At 40.7% G+C, this 18,316-nt stretch overlaps 1 protein-coding gene across 2 annotated transcripts in view; it reads left to right on the top strand.

Moving 5' to 3' along the window:
• RNF19A (ring finger protein 19A, RBR E3 ubiquitin protein ligase) overlaps nt 1-18,316 on the top strand; it is a 64,618-nt gene that overhangs the window by 20,481 nt on the left and 25,821 nt on the right. Inside the window, exon 1 of one of the 2 annotated variants that reach the window (XM_015405869.1) lies at nt 5,566-5,593. The exons of the other annotated variant lie outside the window; for it this stretch is intronic. The gene's annotated coding sequence lies outside the window, so the exon portion shown is untranslated. Of the gene's footprint in view, nt 1-5,565; nt 5,594-18,316 lie in introns of those variants that run through there. 2 annotated transcript variants of the gene reach the window in all.

Raw genomic sequence — 18,316 nt, forward strand, 5'->3', positions numbered from 1 at the left:
ATCGAGCTTAAGTCGAGGAGGTCTGCAGGGCTGCTACTTGGACGTTGGTATCTACCTTCATTCGTCACTACAAGCTAAACATAATTGTGTCAGCCGATGCAGCATTCGGAAGAAGAGTCCTTCAGCACATTCTCCCTTTGGCTGGCGATGATGACCCACCCATTTAAGGGACACTGCTTTTGGAGGTCCCATGGAGATGTCCTCCACCTCAGTGGGAAAACGACCTTTGGCACTTACCGTGAAGGGTCCTTTTCCTCTGAGGTTAGGAGGACATCTCGGCCCTCCCGCTTTCATCATCGTCCTTTTGCCTGTGTTTCTCTGTGCTGTTCTCTTCTTCTTCTTCTGCGTTCTTGTTCTACTGTTTTATAGTTCTATCATTAATGTTGGAAGTTTACCTGCTTGGCGCAGAGGAGTTAGCCTTAGTTGATACTCACTGCTTACGGAGTCCCAGAACTGAGGGGCAGGGCTATTCCCCAGGTGCCAACAGGAAGGAGAAAAAAGTATTTCCTGCCTCCCTAATGGGAATAACCCATGGAGATGTCCTCCTAACCTCAGAGGAGAAGGACCCTTCAGGGTAAGTGCCAAAGGTCGTTTTTCCTGTGTTCCCCTCTCCCCTAACAGTACCTCCCAAAACAGTACCTCCCCTAATAAACCTTGCAAAAGTTTATACTTGGGGATGCAGGACTAATATAGCCATGAAGGTATGGAAGCTGCAGTGGGGAGGTGAAAAGGGAAAACTTGCATTCTCTTTCATCTTCCATCAGTGCAGCTGTCACAACAAAAGAGGCAATTTCCTTCCCTCCCCCTTGCAGCCTCCCAGCCTAAATGGCTATTAGTCTGTGTGGGTCCTGCAGTCTTGGGAATAGACTTTCCTGGGGTTGGAAAGGACTGCTGGGGGGAGAGAACACAGGAAAGATCCCTGGCTATCAGTGCCTTCATCTGAGAGATGACTGACTGCCGTGCAGGGGACTGGATCTGAAGAATTGCAAGGGGAGCTGTGCCCACAGAGTGTATTTTTCCTGCCTCCCCTGTCTTCTGCCGGTCTTCCACCTCCCAAATGGAAAAGCTGTTCCTGAGGGCCAGGAGTCCATTGGATCAGTGTGGGATGTAGTGTTTGTGGGGCTAGGGGCTTCAGCTCAGCTGGGAAATGTATAAAAATCGTGACCTTTCCTCCACTGTGCATGTGAATAGAAGCATCTTGCAGGAGTGCACTGCAAGGGCTCCTTTGGATCTAACCCACAGCTGGCTATGCACTGAGATGCATATTCCTCTTAAATTAAGTCCTGTGTTCCTAAAGGCAGGTGCTGGGAAAGAGCTGCTATGTTGTTTCCTCTTATAAAGGGATACTAGAAGCAGGGACTGAGGCCTCTTAGTTGTCACAGTAAAGAAGTCAGATTGGTGCTGAGAAGTGTGTGTGTGTGTGGAGAATGGTGAAATTGCCCTGTGGAGTTTCATGTCCCCTGCCCCTTAATGTCTTGTAAACTGCAATGTATATTCTGAAAATGCTGGGGTCATATTTTATCCCACATTGAGATTAGCATATGGGATGAAATTGACAGAACTATATTTTTAAAAATTTTCTCCCTTGTGTCTTGCAGAGATAACTATGTTCTTAATTACCAAATGGAAATCATTGATTCTGGGGGGAGGTGGTGACATGTTCAATGCAACCCCAGGGTTTTTTAAGTTCTGTGACTTTTTACCTGCACAGTAGGTCAGTAAAGTGCATTTAAAAAAAATCAGGCGAGGAAAAACAATCACCAAACGAGCTCTTCTGAAATTGGGATTGAAAGTTTGCCTATGAGAAGCATGTGTTACGACATTTATCTGTGTAGGTATTTTAAAAAACAAATCACAAAATACTACTACAAAATGGTTATAGTTCTGTCTGATGCTTGATCAAAAAATATATTTATATTAAGTTCCCATTTGTTCCAGTCACTCAAGTAAGCTGATATTTAGCATAATTGTTAAAATTTTAAAAATCAGAATACCATTAGTAACTACAATTCTGTTAAATTCTGCTACTGTAGGAATAGTTTTTCACTGTTTAGTGATATTTTGGTTGGTCACAGCAAAAGTTATGATACAGCCTTTGTTTTTGATATATCTAAGGACCAGTACTTGGGGGGGTGGGAGAGACAATTTTTATCTTGTCCCTCAACTAGAAAACTGGATCTCAACATATTAAACAGTTAAAAATCTCAGCAATAAAATATGAATTATTATAAACATACCACAGTTCTTTTTTTAACAGACAGTTGTTATTGGGAGCAAAGTAAGAAGTTACTTGGTTTTCCTGCAGGTTGTTTAATATTTACAGGCTCTCTGGGCATCAGCCTTCTACACAGCCTCAGGGTTTCATTTTGAATTGTTTTGTCTTCATTTTGGTCACCTTTACTCACCATTCTTTCCTTCTGTAGCACTCTGACACTTTCTTCTTTTTGTATCTATTGTGCATGGGAGATTAGCAACCCATATAGTTGCACTGGGAGCTTTTTGATGGTGAAATAGAAATCTCAAAAAATAAACATATACCAGCCATTGCATATTTTCAGTAATATTGTGTGAAGGCATCCTTGATCCTACCTATTGATGTGTTCCCATCACTTCTGGATTCATGGAGTTTCCACTGCCATCGACTGCCTCAGTAGCCGTAACTCTTTCACAGTGTTAATAACTCTCCTTTAATTATTATTCATGAAAGGATTTAATTAGAGGTACTATAAGAACAGTGTTAGAAGATCTGTCATCAACCCATAACCAGTGTTCCCTCTAAGCTGAGTTAGTGTGAGCTAGCTCACAGTTTTTTAGCCTCCAGCTCACACATTTTTGACTTAGCTCAGGAAAAATGGCTCCAGAGCAAACTAATTTATGCAGTAACCAAATCACTTGCTCACAACTTTAATGCCAGTAGCTCACAAAGTAGAATTTTTGCTCACAATACTCCACAGCTTAGAGGGAACATTGCTAACCTCATGTACACACTGCAAGAAGGGATTTCATATGAAATGGTGGTGATGGTTGGCAGTCCCTTCTATTTCATAGGGCTTCACAGCATGACACCACTTTCATGCAGGTAAGGGGGGCAGTTTTAAAGAAACTTCCATTTGCTAGCTGAAGAACGTGTATCCAATTAACAGAATGGTCACAAAACCTGCCTTAGTCTATACAAATCCATACAGACCTGAATCTTTGCCCTTGTCAACTTTTTAGTGTTAGAGGCAGGAAACTTCTGTTGTTTGCTTCTGCAGTATTTGCTTGTATAACTGATTTTGCTTCACTTTTGTGTACTTCCCATGGAGTACTTGTCTACATTTTTAATGTATAACAATCAGAGATGACCATTTATAGTACTACCATAATAAAAGAATTACTCCTTTTTCATGGCTAAATCAGATGCTTTCCAATGCATGTGTTTTAACTTTAAGAGTTATTACTGTAGTCTGAGCCATTTCCTGTTTTTCTGCTATTGCACTGCCAAAAGCAGAAACCAGCTATTTTCAGCCATTTTTTTAAAACTTTGAAAGTAGTTGTAAAGGACTACTAATTGTGAAAAAGTGATTTCTAAAGCTTTTTCCAGTCTTCAGATGCAGCTTAAAATGAGATATGGGAAATCTGAGGCTACGTGAAATAGAACAAAAGAGAACTGAAAGAAAATCCTAACTTGTCTTTTCAAATATTTTTGTAATACCTGTCTGCTTTGTTTTGTCCTTTGAATGTTGCTCTTGAAATGTTAGGTGTTTAAAAAATTAATGCTACACAGGCCCTGACTTGGATAGCCCAGGCAAGCCTGATCTCATCAGACCTCAAAAGCTAAGCAGGGTCAACCCTGGCAGGTACTTGGAAGGGAGACCTCCAAGGAATATCAAGGCCAGGACGCAGAGGCAGACAGAAGAAAGCCACCTCTCTGAAACGTCCAAGCCCCACTAGGGGTCAGAGGTTGTCATGACTTCCAGGTGCACACACAAATATATCAAAAAAATAATGCTACACTGTACCCACCCGTACCCACAGTACCCACCCAGTAATCTATTCCATAGGGGAATGTACAGAGATGGTGGCATGCAGGTCTTAATTTACCTGTGACAACCTATGGATTGGGATAATAATTCATTACTGGCATTGGGGGGGAAAACCCATGAGATCTCTGTCCTCCTTCTAAAGCCATGTATAGGAAAACATAAGAACAAAGCAGCATTTTAAAATATTGTGGGAAAATTGTTAAACTTGTCATATCATGACCTGATTTTATATCTGTTTCAGTCCTGCATTGTAGGTAGGCATACTATGATTTTTACTGTTGCTGTCTTTTAACTTGGCAAGCAAAGCATTTGATTGTAGTGTTAATTTCTGGTGGATTTCAATGTTCACTTTTTAAAGCTTGGTGGTATTACCTGTAAATTGGTAGCTGTTGAGTAGGAGTGACTAAAAGTTCAGTTTTATTCAAAACCATCAAAAGACAGAAGAGAAAGGCAGAGAAGTGCTGATTAAATGCCTTCATGAGAGCACTGCCACATCTTCTAGAATTCTCAGGTAAATTAATGTAATGATATATCTGCATTAACAAAATAACTGCCTGTGACTTCCTTGGTTGGTTTAATCAGGTACCCTTTTATAGTGGTGTATTAATTATTCAGTCGAATTACTGAAAAGATTTTCCATTTACGAATTAAACAGACCTCAATAAATGATTTACGAATGTTTTAAGAAAATCAGCAAGTCTTTTACTAGCTTGGACGTTTCAGAGAAGTGGCTTTCTGTCGCTTGCCTTGGCGTCCTGGCCCTGAAATTCCTTGAAGGTCTCCTTTCCAAGTACTTGCCAGGGTCAGCCCTGCTTGCCTCGGCTATCCAGGTCAGAGTGAAAACATACAGTTTCAAAAGGCAAACTTTTCTTGTTGCTCTCACATAATTAAAGCTAGAAACACATTAAAATCATGCATTATTTATCCATATTGTCATATCTCCCATAAATTCTGTGGAATGGGTGCTGGTGTTGTTTATAACTTTAACATCACAGCACACTCACTAAAATTGAGAAGCTGGGTCTTAGCAGCTTCTCTTGTATGTCTTGTTTCTGTTTCTTTTTACTCTCTAACAAGTCTTAGCTGAAGCTTTCTTAACACATCATTTGAAAAGTATATCCTTTTTGGAAGGCTGCATTCTATACTTCCTTACAAGTTTGCATGTTAGCTGTTTTTCCACCTCTGTTTAAAGCAGTTTTTATTTAATGCCAATAGTTCTGAAAGCTGCTACTGTAGCTTGCGTCCCCCCCTCCCCTTACTGGAAGTGACTGCTAAATAACAAATGAATCTCTTCTTGCTGTAAGACAGACTTGCAGTAACTTTTAAACACAAATAATTCAGGTCCTGCCAAGACCTTAAAAGCTGTTAGGCCCTTGGCATCTTTTTGGAAATGTGAGGAGAGTTCAAATTAATAGAAAATGAAAGGATTGGCTTCTCTGTTGCTGACTTAATGTCTTTTTTCACTTTGAAATAAATAGGAAGGTCTGAGTTGTATATTTTGCAGCAGACATGGGCATCAAGGACTCTTTGGGCATGTACACATTCAGGAAGGCTCTGTTTAAGGGCAGGTGAGTAAAAATGTGCTTGTCACACAGCAAGATTGCTCCTTATTAAAAGGAGCTGTATTAACAGTCATGGAAGATCTGGAAATGATTTTTTAAAGTGTTAACAATAACTTTAATGGCATAGGTGCTAAATACCCCCTCTACTCACTTGGGAAGAATAGTTGGTAAGGATACTCCTGCATTTTATAGACATATTAATGTAACTGTTTTGACTCCAGAAGTGTGGTTTCCTTTATTATTTAAAGTTCTTTTCTAAGCACTCTGCACAGGCTTCCAACAAGGATTTTGCCCAAGTCCTTATATTACTAAAGTAAACTGGTTAATTATAAGTGCCTAAATATTAGGCTTAAATTTCACAAAATACATATATGGTTATTAGCCAGAGAATTCAAAGCCTTCCCTGGTGTCTTCTGGGGGTAGTCTTTTCAGCAGGTGTTCATTTTTTATTAAGGCAGAGCCTGATCCTCTGTTTTAAAAAGGGACTTTCAGGAAAAGAATGCCAGAATGTTGTGCCTGTTTGCGGCTCTGATACCGCGCAGCCTTGGTGCCAAAACTGATTGATTTTGTGGTTGCTGTTAACTAGGAAGAGTTGATTTTCAAAGGGAAAAAATGGGACTGAAGCAGCAGCTGATTGAGGTTGTAAAAAGCTAGCTCTGAAAAGCAGCTACCTGAACGCCAGGTATTTAGGGGCCGTGTTGTGGGTGAAGATTATCAGAATGTGTGACGGGATGTGCTCCAGCTTTACAAACTTTTTCTCACCCTTTGGCACCATCTTGGCAAAGGCACGCAAAAGAGGTACACTTCATGTGGAGATGTTTACAAAATCCCTTCCTTTAACTGTCCCCCTCCGTGTGTGCATAGCTTTATTTTATTTAATATTGTTCAGTATGGGGGGGGGAGAGTAGTTCTAGCTTAAAGAAGTAAGAAGTCTGTGGTTTGTTTAGATGTCACTTCATAAGCTGGGTTGTATTTGTCTAACACTAGTAGGAGTCAATGTGTAGGAGCTCCACACCCCCTTCCAGCAGACTTGGACATCTTCCACCTTAGCATGTGGAGGGTGAGCTGTTTGTTTCAATAGGCTTTATACTCAGTTGGAGGTAGAAACATAAGTCATCCAGATCACTACAGGAGAATTTTAGAAAGGTGGACCCCTCTCATCCTCAAGCCAATGCTTACGTGATCTTATGAGAGGCTGATACCAGTATGTTGCTTCCCTGCAGATGCCTTCTCCCTCTGAGGTGGAGGCCATCTTGTGGGTGATTCCCATTCATCATTCAGAGAGTCAGGAACAAATCAAACTTCCTGTTTCCTGTGGTGGGAGTCACCCTAGGCTCAGTTTCTTTCCTGCCTCAAAAGGGAGAGCAGATTGCTAGGTTCTTGTCTATCAACCTTCGTTTCTTGACTCCTTCTCTTTGTGTTTCCTACCTACTTATTCCTACTTACTTATATCTCTGCCTTTCCTTAATTTAAAATAAAAAATTCTGTTCTATCGTTCCCTCCCTCCCCCCATCTTTGGACCTTGGGGGACTCTACTGCAGCGACTCTCCCTCAGGCTGCATAGTGCTGATCAGTTGTTTGACCGAATAGATCCCTCACATACCGACGACGGCTTCCTCTCGACTCCGGAGGCCGACGCGGCAGGGAGGTCTGCCAAAGAGCCTGCGGCTCGGAAACAGGCGGCCACGGCATTAAACGCTGAGCGCAAAACAGGCGGCGTGGAGAAACGTGCCAAAGTGAAAGTGGCCAAACGCAAGGAGATGATGGCGGTGGCCATTTTGAAGCATTCTACTATGCATGCTTCATCAATCGGGGATCGCCAACAGTGTGTAATCCCGCAATCCGACCCCAATATGATCCAAGGGCATAGTACAGGCTCCATGTCGCTATGAGCCAACCAGATGGGGAGGAGTTCGAAGCGGATCAACAGGCTGGTAATGATGGCGTGCCCGGTTCTCCCCCCCCCCCCCTCCCGGGTCCCTGAACACAGTGCTCTCTGGGGCATATATGGGGAAAGGCTGTCCCTCAGGTATGTCGGACCCTGGCCATAAAGGGTTTAAAGGTAAGTACCAGCACCTTGAAGCGAATCCGGTATGCTGTAGGCAGCCAGTTGCAATGCTTTTAGCACAGGCTGGATGTGCTCCCGTATTGGGAATCCCATCACCAGCCTGGCCACGGCGTTTTGGACCAGCTGCAGCTTCCGGATTTGCGACAAGGGCAGCTCCATGTAGAGAGCATTATAGCAATCCAGTCTCGAGGTGACAATCGCATGGATCACTGTTGCCAAGTCAGCATATTTGAGGAAGGGGGCCAGCTGCCTCATCAGCTGAAGGTGGTAAAAGGCCGACTTGGCAGTGGCTGCATCCTGGCCCTCCATTGTTACGGAGGCATCCAGGAGTACCCCCAAACTCATAACCTCTGGCGCTGGCACCAATGGCGCCCCATCGAAGGTCGGGAGTGGGGTTCGTACCCCTGGACCGCCACAAATCAAGCACAGGACCTCTGTCTTCATCGGATTCAATTTCATCCGGCTCAGCCTAAACCAACCAGCCACAGCCTGTAACTCCCGATCTAGGACTTCCGGTTTGGAGTCAGACTGGCCGTCCAGCAACAGATAATGCTGGGTGTCATCCGCATACTGATGACAACCCAGTCCATATCTCCTGGCAATCTGGGGAAGAGGGCGCATATAGATGTTAAAAAGCATCGGGGACAACACCGCCCCTTGTGGCACTCCACATTCCAGTTGGTGCCTCCGGGACAGCTGATTCCCCAGCGCCACTCTTTGTCCCCGACCTTGGAGAAAGGAAGCAAGCCACTGCAAGGCTAGTCCTGGATTCCAATGTCGGTGAGGCGGTGGGTCAGTAGCTGATGGTTGACCGTGTCAAACGCAGCCGACAGATCTAACAACAGCAGCACTGCCAATCCGCTCTGATCCAGATGCCTTCAGAGGACATCTGTGAGGGCATGGCAGAAGTTGCATGCAGGTGGAGAGGCCATTCCAAGAAGCAGGATCCAAATGAGTGGTCACTCAGTTGGAATGTTTTTGTCCTCATGAGTCATCACTTAAGAGCTCTGACAATAGATTTGTCTGTGTCCCTACAAAACAGACATATTAATTGGTTCTTCATCACACATGGAGTGTCACTGGCTTAGCGACAGATGCTTTGTTTCGAGGGTCTTCAGTCCAACTCCTTTTAAAATTTTTCTTCTGCCAGTTTTAAGTTTGGGTAAATCCAAGTAGAAGCAGCACTTGTAACCTTAATGGTCCTGTGGATCTTGATTTCCTAAACTGCAAGAAATTAAGTTACTTCTTAAGATGGAGGCATCCCTACATTTTCTGCGAGAGGCAATGTCACTATCCTAATTTTCTGTTGCTGTTGAATGATGATTAAACATTTGTCATTTTTTAAAAGTAAGATGGCGTTTTGTCGTGTTAAGCATAACATTCTTCATAGACAAGGGACATGGTGACAGTAGCCATTTTTAGTAGATAACATCAAATTATTCTGGATGGTAATAACCCATGCAGGTTGCAAACAAATCCATCTCTCTAAAGTTACTGGGCAGCAACATTGTAAATGAAATTCAATGCAAGTAAGTGTAGAGATGCACAAATACAGTGACTGGGTTTGAACCTGAAAGTGTCTAACTAGGAAAGAGAACTTGTCATACAGTGGATAGTGTGGGTTACCAAGCAAGTAACTTCCAGTCCTGACGTAAGTTAAAGTTCTTTTTTGTTTTACTTGAATAAACAGATTCTGTGACTGGTGGCACAGTATTCAAATACTAATGGCTGGTGGCAAAGTATTCAGATACTTCTAATGTATGTTTTCTCATTTTTCTGGAAATTTGGGACTTTCATGGTGCTCTGACCAAGCTCTCCCCACCACCAGGAGCTAGCCAATCCCGATTCATACATTTAGGAAAAGAGCTGTATGCAACATTGCACAGTCTGTTTAGGCATCCACAACCCCATTGAGCAGTCAGTTTTGAACAAAAAAGTGTGTATTTTTACAGTATTATTGTAATTGATTTGAGAGTGTGCAAACGGTGTACTTGACGTCAGACTGAGAATTGGTGTGTTGGTCAAATAGTTAAAGCACTGGCAGTTCACCTTCCCAAATTAGTTCAAGGCCAAAAAAAAAAAGCTAGTTGCATAAAGGCTTGAATCTAGTGAGCCACAAAGGGAACAGAACTTGTAGAATGGATCTTTGCATTTCCAACTGTAGCCCTGTGTGTCCTCAGAAAATTCCTCCTGAGAGTGTGGGAATTAGTTAGGTATTCTTTAAGTGAAGCAGTAGATTTTTCTGTCTATCCTGAAAGTCCTGCCTATCAACTTCAGTGGGTACCAAGTGGCAGGAAAAGCTGTCTGTCCACGTTTTTGACCTCATGTATAATTTTTATAAACCTCCTTCATATCTCCTTTTTAGGGAGCAAACCTAGGCAAGTCTACTCAGCAAGCCCAAGCCCGGTATTATTCTGTTTGGCATACCCCCAGGAATCTAAAAAGCCCCACATGCCTTTAGCTTTTCCCCATAGGGAAGGCACTCTGATCACTTGATCATTTGTGGTTACCTTTTTCTGAACTTTTTCCAGTGCTATAGTATCTCTTTTTTAGCATTTGGCAAGCAGACCTTTACACAATATTTGACATGTAGCTGCTTACCATGTTTAAACGAACAGTTAAAGTATCTAGCATTATAAATATACTAAAATAGCAGCAGTTAAAATACTATAACAGCAGTAGCAGAAAACAGTTGAAAAACACCAATAATAAAATTAATGACATTTAAGCAATGGGGGTGGCTCCTACCCCAGTCCTTCCACTCCGCAGAGCAAAGTTTATTTATTCAAATGCTTACACTCCAAATTTCCTTTTGGGTCCTTTTGGTTTGAAGCCTTCCTTCAAATTAAGTGGCTCTTCCATTGGAGGAAGAGCCACTTAAGTTAAAGGAAGGCTCAAGGCTGGAGAATAGCTGGGTCCAACCCAGTAACAGTACTATGAAGACAGCCATGTACTCTAAATTGGCGATAAAGAAAGGTCCAGTAGGAAAAAAGCAAACTGAATAAATGGCCTGAGTAAACAAAAAGGCTTAGCTGGTACCCAAAAATACGGCTCTATATTAGAATAAGTCTGGGAAGGGTATTCAACTGTCATGGCAGGTACCTCAACAGAAAACTACAACTAGAGTGGCTACCCACCCTTTTAAAGGAAGTCGGACATCTGTTTAACCAAAGCATTTTGCTTCTCAGTCCTTTAAAATTGCTTGCAACACTCCCAGTGCTACTCGGTCCGGTCCTACAGCTTCTATTAGTTATTAAGAGCCTCAGATCTCTTTAATGAGCCCACACATACATTCACTCACTCTCTCCTCCCTGGCCTTAAGCACGGTTCATCATTTTGATGAAAGGGGGTTGGCTGTATGGTCTGCACTGCAGACTTTTTTTGGTAGCTGATTTATTGCAAATTTAAACTGTAGTTCTTGAAGTTCAGAAGGAGAAAACAGGGAATTCGTAATAAATTTTAGGTTTTTGTTTCAAATGAAAATGGAGTGCTCTCACTACTGTGTTGCTAGTATAAAGCATCACATCTGCTCTGATGGGTTCCTAAATTCATTTGTCCTCTATACAATGTATTATACCTGCAGCTATGTCTTGTTACCTTGGGCTTTAGATCTATTATGTAAGAAGCTTTTTTTTTGTCTGTAGCCTGGAACATATTCTGACTTGGAAGACCTCTTCATATATCTGACATGTGCCATGTACTGTGAAAGTTGGATCAATGTGTTAGTCGTTATGGAGTCATATTGAAGGGTAGTTTTCAATTTGTAAGAGTTTTTTTGGTTAGGAGCCGTAGTATATAATCTGCCCTGAGTCTCAGCTAGGAAGCCAGTTATAAATTAAATAAGTAAGTAAATGTCTGGCACTCAGGGGGGCATGTCACTATCTATGTATTAAATATCAGAGAAACATCTGATGGGTCCATACATGGAACAACGAATTCTGCAACTGATCCTATTAGTTTCTTGAAAGCCGGTTAATAACAGTTCATGTGATCCCATGTTTAAAACTAACATACGTGGTAAAACATTTATGTTGCATTTTGCTGAAGCATCAGCAGTTGAAACAAATGTTGTATCTATAGTAGCACTGATGCCAACAGTAATTCGTGTGCATACATCTTTGCGCTAAATTGCTGTGTCAGATGTGCTAGCCACATTTATTTCAGCCCTATTGCTAAATGCAGGAAGAAATGCCAGATGGTATAGGCAGCAAAAAGCTATGAGATGGAAATATTTCACTTCTTCAGAAACACTAACAGCAAATGTTAATAATAGAAAATTAAAGAAAGAAGCTACCAATTAAAAAGCTTATATTTAATTTGTCTGTAGATGGAACATCATTACTTTATTTTAGGTGTCAGAAATTTGGATTGCTTTAAATCTTTCACAAGTTTGAACTTGGGTCTCCCCCAATCAGGGGGTCCACAGGCTTTCTGAGCCTGCAGGCACCTTTGGAATTTCGACACAGGGTCGTGGATGCAACCACATAATGGCTGCTGCGGGAGGTGGAACCACATCTCCCCCAGAGGAAGTCCAAGTTCAGGGGAGAAGAAGGGTAGTTTAAGAAATACCCCAGGAAAGAGGAGTGAGAGACAGATTCTAACACTGGTGGCGATTGCTGCTGAAGCAACTATTTTAATCTGTGCCGCCAATCAGATCTCCAATAGTGTATCAGAAGCTGTCCTGGGCAAGAGCCCCACCTAGCTCCACCCACTTTCTGAAAACACTTAGTAGGTGTCAGGTGAGGTGCTGGGGACCCCTGCCTCAACAGTCCAGCCCTGTAACCACTACACCACTCAGGCACAGATTGCTCCTCTTCATTTCTGAGTGGTGATTGCCCACAGAGAGGAACCTTATTTTATTTCTTGGTTCAAAGAAGAGATATATACCATATGTTTAAGAAGCATGACATACTAGAAGGATTGCCTCCTAATTTGGTTGTTTCAGAAAATGGAGCAAGGGAGGTAAATGAGGCATTCCACTGGTGCGGACTCATTCTGCACACCAAGTCCTTACCCTTAAAGAGCTCTTTTCTTCTTTTCTGTGTTTGGAGAAGTCTCACATCTAATCTAGGTTCGCATTTTATGTCTTCAACCCATAAAGTGTGTAAACTTTCCTCTTGATGCTTTGTTGAAAGTTCTTTGCACAGACTTTATAACTTGCCTTTCTCACTGATACTCAAGGCTTACTAAAGAATAAAGAAATGGAGAAAAAATGTATTATTATGGAAGTTACCAGTTGAATTCCTACATTTTCCTGCCTGTCCCCAGAATCATAGGTATTTAAATAATTCAGTGTTACTCCACTGGCCAAGTGTTGGTGTATATTTTATGTCCTGTTTGACAAAGTAATTTGAAGTTGTATAGCATCCAGACATTGGCAAGTATTTTTTAAAAGGCTACTGATAGTTTTTCTTTCAAAGGTATTTGTTTAAAACATTTATAAGCTTGCCTTTCTCTGAGAAAGTGAGGCCCGGGATAATAACAAAAACATTTGTTCATTTAAAAGACATATTTGGCAATGATAATTTTTAATAAGTCCAAGCAGTTGACCTTCAAAGCCAGGATATTATGATGAGAACTCATTGAGGTAAGCCCCAAACTCATTCTAAAAAATTCAGTCTTCTATCATCTTTGGAACTGCAGAAGAGATTTGGATATTCTAATGTCCTTTGGAGCGGCTACTGAAAAGCACATGAATGGAACCACCAGAAGGCATTATTGTTCTACATGGAGCGGCTGTATGGACTGGTAGAGATAGTCCTTCAGGTGATGATGACTCCAGGTCACGGTCACACACACACACACACACACACACACACACACACACACACACACCCCTACCTACCTACCTACCTACCTTATACTGAATAAGGCCATTTGTCCATATCATCTACTTAGACTGGCAGTGACTGTCCAGAGTGTCAGGTAGAGATCTTTCACATCACCTGCTACCTGGTGTTTTTAATTGGAGATGCCAGGGATTGAACCCGGGACCTTCTGCATGCCAAGCATGTGTTCTGCCACTGAGTACAGCCCTTTCCAACATCATTAAAGGCTTTAATGGTAAGCATGAACAATTTCAATTAGCCTTGGAAACCAGTGTCATAACCACGAAATAGGTATAATGTGATCCCTGTAGCCAGCTCATGACAGCAAACAAGCTGCTGCATTTTGCACTAATTGCAGTTTCTGGATTGCCTTCAAAGGCAGCCCATGAATAAAGTTGTCCTTCCTCAGGGTTACTGTCGTATGGGTAAATGTGTCCAAATCAGCAGTCTCCAAGGAGGGAGCAAGTTTAAGTGTCAAATGTAGTTGGTAAGCATACTTAGCTACCACAGCTACCTGTTTCTCTAATAATATAGCTGAGTCCAGGAGGGTGCCACAGCTCTTTAGTGTCTGTCAGAGAAATATGAACCCCATCCAACATAGGAAGTAAAACACCCTCCAGCGCAGATGCCTTATCGATCAGCCTCACCTTTGTCTTGTCAGGAATCAGTTTCTGTTTATTCTGTCTTAACCACTTGACCAAATGTGTTCTGTTTTTCTGGAACTGCTCTAATCTACTTTCTGATCCCCATTTGTGCAAGACTAAGCAGTACATTTTGTTCTTGGAGGCCAGAAATAGTAGGTGGAAAATGACACGTTTTGGAGAAATGTCCATATTTTTAGAACTTTTTTTTACTGGAAAAGGGTATTTTAGTTCATTGGTTCCCAGCCCTTTTGTTATGGTGGCTCACAAGTCCAAATTTACTTGGTATGGTGACTAAAGCAGAGCACTTGCAAATCAATAAAACTTCAAAAGCCCAAGACCCACTCTTGTTGCCTTTGCAATCCGCTTTTGGGACTGGGGCCCACAGGTTGGGAAATACTGTTCTAGTTGTACCTATTAGATTCACTTTCCCAGTACCTTAGTCTTGTTTCTACATACATTGTTGCTTCTAGTATGACCTCTTAGGACTGTAAATGCCAATCAGTAGATTAATCACATTTAAGCTTATGCAGCCTTCAGAATCTCAGAAAACCTACACTGACTTTATAGTAGGCAAGTTATTTTAAATTTTATCATAACCGGCTAATAAACTCGTTCTAGATGTATCTTTTAGTTGTGTAGGTCTAGTCTTTTTCTGTCTTCTTTCACCTTGGTGATCCAGAGTTTCTGAAATAAGAGTAAAAGTCTTTTGCCATGCAGCAGTTTGTGCATTTTTTCCTCTTCGATGGGAATGCATAGACTTTTTGACTGAATCCTACTGGACTAAGCTGTGCTTGTATACTGGTAACCCTGGCTGTGATCCCAGAGGCTTCAGAAGCAGCATTGCAATGAAGTGCAGAGAGGTCTGGTTTTGCTGAAAAAGGAAAATAGCCTTGCACTTCCTTTGTATGCATTTAAATGGGTTCTCTGGATCACAGCCAGTGTGTTGTGTTTTTGTGCTGACCTCATTCATATTATTGCTTCAATATGGTGATCTTTTTGTTCTTTTGTTTAAGATAAGCTTTCTATAGTGTTGTTCTAGGAATGACCTCTTAAATACTGAGCCAGATGGGAGCACGGTAGTTGTTTTCAGTGGTTGCCTTGAAATATGAAGGTTTGTGTTGTGAAATCAATGTCAAGGTTGCAGTCAAGAGTAGGTACTTGGTCAGTGGACTTAAATTTCTTAGTCCCTGCAGTCACACTAGATACAGAGGGGCTCTGAGCACTTCTCAAGCTAGTCAGTAAGAACTGGCACCTTTGACTGTTCTTTTAAGAACCCAAGAGACATTTGAATTAATCTTTTGCAATGCTTACATTTTATTTAAATTGCAGTGCCTAAAAGCCAGGTGATAAATTGATTTAAAAGTCTTTTGGCAATGGGTTTTACTTTTCAGTGGAGAATGTATTCTAGCTTCATAAGTAAGCCTAATCTTAAATGAGAGTCATGAAAAAGGTTATTTGAAAACAAAATACTGAAATTTCATAAAAGCCACTAAAAGAGCAAAGTAAGTTATTTTCCTGTTCTTGTGTTTAAAGACCAGCCAAGAATAATTCTTTTAGGGTGGTATTCACTGTGATATTTACAATGCACTGATTTTACTTCCCGTCATTCCCAAATTACAGTTCCCTGGTGGTGGTTAAATAAAATTAAAACATTGCGTACAGTTTGATTATGGTGGCCTTTGAGGTGTTATAAAACACAGCTTTGTTTTTAAAACAGTTGCATAAACAAAAGTTGTCTCATGGTGCTTATAACTTGTGAACATACACTTTCTCACACTCTCTATTCTGGGATAGGTAAAAAGTATGTATAAGAAACAAACCAGACTTCGTATTATTCCCATTGAAAGGAGCAGCTAAATCACCTCAGGCTACAGTTCACTTGACAAAATATGCCAGCTAAAATATAGGTCAGTAGGTTTTTAAAAATTCTATTAGATGAGATTTCTCTGTTTGAGTTGGTATAATGTGAAAACTCAGTGGAAAAATTCTAGGTAATACTGCAGACTTTTTTTTAGATTGGAAGACGGATTTCAGAAATTGCAATCTTAATTACTAAATTTAGATGTCACATTGTCTTCTAATCATCAGAGAATGGAATTGTGCTGTGGGCTGTCTCTCCCCCTTCACTTTCATTCATCTGTCATTCATGGATTTCCTCCTCCATTTTCTTGTTTTGCTCTTAAGTATGGCTTGCTGTGGTTTTCAAGTATAGGGAGCTGTAATGACTACCCATGGCTTACAGACCCTCTTCATACTGTTGTGATGTGTGAGCTCCATCCAGGCCCAATTTGAATAGGGCTTCATTGCTACATCTGCAGGAAGAGGTCTCTGCTGGAGCTTGCTCTCCCTGCTGCTATCATTCCCCCTTTCTTAATCCTTTGGAGGATCAGTGGCAGGGAAGACTGGTGCCAATGAGGTACTCCTCAGGAGAGTCCACTGCTACTGGGAAGTATGAGGAAAGCATGGGGAAATGTTAGTGTTTTCTGATTCAGGGGAACCACTGGGGACCCCTTTTTCTGTGCTTCTCACCAGAAGCAGACATCCCCATTCTTATTTCATTAAGAAAACATTCCTGGAACACCAGGTTCAGTCTGCAAAGAGAAAAAATGCTCAGTGAATCATTCATGTTTAAGGAACCTTTATATAACCTTAATGTAACAAAACATTTATGCAAATGACCAAAACAAATTAATCCAACATCCATTCAACCTGTCTGATTAAAATAGCTACTTTTATTCTAATAAAGCTAATGTTTCAAAATACTTGATTAATGTCGGACAATATTTGACCAGTTGACTGACCAAATATTTGACCAGTTGACTGACTACCATTCAAAGAAATTTCCTGTGCATAGAAAACTAGCATATTGTGGAGAAGGCTCAGCTAGAACCTTTCCGTTGACTTACTGGTTTTCAGTAGGGAGGGCTTGAGTGGTGTGGAGGAGCATTCAGTGATGTGAACCTTCATTTGAAGCAGTACAGCAGAGATACAGGCTTACCACTTTAGCAAGAAGTAGATCTCAGTAACTGCTCTGAATGAGCTTACATTCATATAACCCCATGCTAGACTGTAGCCATAACTGATTATACCTCACTCAAGTAGTTTGATGGACCTTAAGCCCCCTCCCCCCTTGTAGAAAAGTCATATTAATTTAAAGAACTATCTCATGGATCTGAACATCTTCTTGGGTTTATGTGTCATTTACCGATTCTCAAAATATATGATTAGTGCCAGATATATGGGAAGACAGCCAAACTTAAGCATTACTGTTTCCTTTTTATCATAGCCACAGTAACTATAATTCTTGTACCTTTTTAAAAAATAATCTTTTTATTGAATTTTTAGAAATGATAGACACACACCACATAAACACAAAAACAAAACAAAACATCAACATACACTTCCAATATTTTCTGTATACAGCGATACAACTAGTTCTTAACAGTATTACAATTGAGCACACATTTTCATAAGAACCATCTTTTAAGATTTAACTAGATATATTCAAATTAACCTTTACAATCAAAACAGACATTTTTCTCTCTAGATAAGGTTCTCACTACTTCTCAAATAATCGTTAACCACTATTTATCCCCTTTCATTCCTCTACAAATTTCCTATCCATATATTTTCAACTTCTTTTGTCAATATCTTATTGTAACTATGATTATATACTTGTTTCCCCCCCCAAATAAACTTACATCAACCAAAAATGAACGTTTCCAATCCCTTCCACCTCCTATTAATCAATATTATCCTTTTGTATAATATGCATTTACTACAACTTACATACAGCTTAACATCAAACGTAACTAAATGCCTGTTTCTCCCATCACCATAACTTTTATCTATATATTATAATCAAATTATTTCCCCATAATGTCAAATTATTTTTTATCTATACATCAAAATATCTACTTTTCTATCCAAACATTTTCAGTTATTACTCAACCCTGTTTATTCCCTTTTAATAATTATTTATTCCAGCAATTTATAAAATATATGCCTCTGAAATTTTCACTTATATAAAGTCAAATTAAGGGGTAAAGACATCATAGAGAACAAATAACCTAACAATTACTTCATGCATTTATATTACAATAAAACAAAAAAACATAATTTCATTTTTCCAAATAGGCATAAATCAGCAAAAATAACATTTGACTCTTCATCAAAGTTAATTTCCCCC

Source organism: Gekko japonicus, unplaced genomic scaffold, assembly GCF_001447785.1.
Source record: "Gekko japonicus isolate JY-2015 unplaced genomic scaffold, Gekko_japonicus_V1.1 scaffold232, whole genome shotgun sequence".
In the NCBI taxonomy this organism is placed as follows: domain Eukaryota; kingdom Metazoa; phylum Chordata; class Lepidosauria; order Squamata; family Gekkonidae; genus Gekko; species Gekko japonicus.